The sequence below is a fragment of the Talpa occidentalis genome, unplaced genomic scaffold (genome assembly GCF_014898055.3).
Source record: "Talpa occidentalis isolate TD23 unplaced genomic scaffold, MPIMG_talOcc4v2.1 talOcc4.14, whole genome shotgun sequence".
In the NCBI taxonomy this organism is placed as follows: Eukaryota; Metazoa; Chordata; class Mammalia; order Eulipotyphla; family Talpidae; genus Talpa; species Talpa occidentalis.
Window position 1 is genome coordinate 25,150,050 of NW_023601433.1, and position 1,134 is coordinate 25,151,183.

Genomic DNA, 1,134 nt, shown 5'->3' on the forward strand with positions numbered 1-1,134 from the left:
TGTACCAGTGCTTGTATAAACAAAACAAACAAACAAACAACAAATAAAACATGCCTCTATTAAAAAAAAAAAAAAGTGAAAAAAAAAAAAACCTAAAAAAAAACCAAACTCCATGTGAGAGAGAGAAATCAGCATAACCATGTGCAGCACTCTGGGGCCACACTGTGTAGAGTTAGGGCATGGGTGTGAGTAGAGCAGGCAATCTCTGAGGTGCAGAAATTGTGCTCTCAGGTTTGGGCCCCGGTGAGTGGGCATCCTGTGACCAGCAGGGGCACTGTGGGACCATCCACCTCTGAAAAGTGAGGACTATTCCCTCAGAAGAGCCTGGGACTGGGATGGGGCTGTGCTGTGGTTTCCTGATGGGGCCACAGCAGCTGGGTCCTCTCTGGCCTGACAGAGTTCCTGAGCAGGGACCTTTGTTGGTGTCAGCGGGTGCTTCCTCCCAGGGTTTCCCAAGGGGTGAAGCAAACCCCCCTCCTAGTGTGGTGTGTGTGCAGGGAGGGTGTTGGCATGGCTTCAACACCCATGAGTGTGTCTTGGTAATTTCCCTCTCCAGCCTGTGCTGACTCAGCCGCCCTCACTCTGTTCTCCGGGAGCATAAGCCAGACTCACCTGATCCTTAGACGTGACATCGGGTTGGCAGCAGATGTCTATACTGCACTAGCAGGAGGCAGAGGGACCTCCTTTCCCCTGTCTACACTCACTAGGCTCTGAGGATCTGTCCCTTCTCTGATGCCTCGGCCAATGCCAGGCTCTGCTCATCTCTGGGCTCCAGCCCAGGACGAGGCTGACTGTTCCTGAAGCACATGGCAGGATAGCAACGTGCCTCCCCAGCGCCTCAGCCCCAGGGGAACTGAGTCAAAAGTCTCCTTTTACCTGTGCCTGGGCTCCCACCTCACTGGCTCAGGTGTGACTTCTGTTGTCAGATCTTCTACCACCTGATTTCCCTGGATCCAGTGAGAGGTGTCAGTGGCATATCCTTTCCCTCTGTAAGTCTTACTTGCTAATCTATTCTCATGCTGTTCATGTTCTCAAAGGCAAAGCTTGCTCCTTCAGACATAAAAATTCCTCTGTGGAGATTGTCAGAGGAGCCCAAGGTGGCGATTTCAGATCAGACTAAGAGAGTAACTCCCA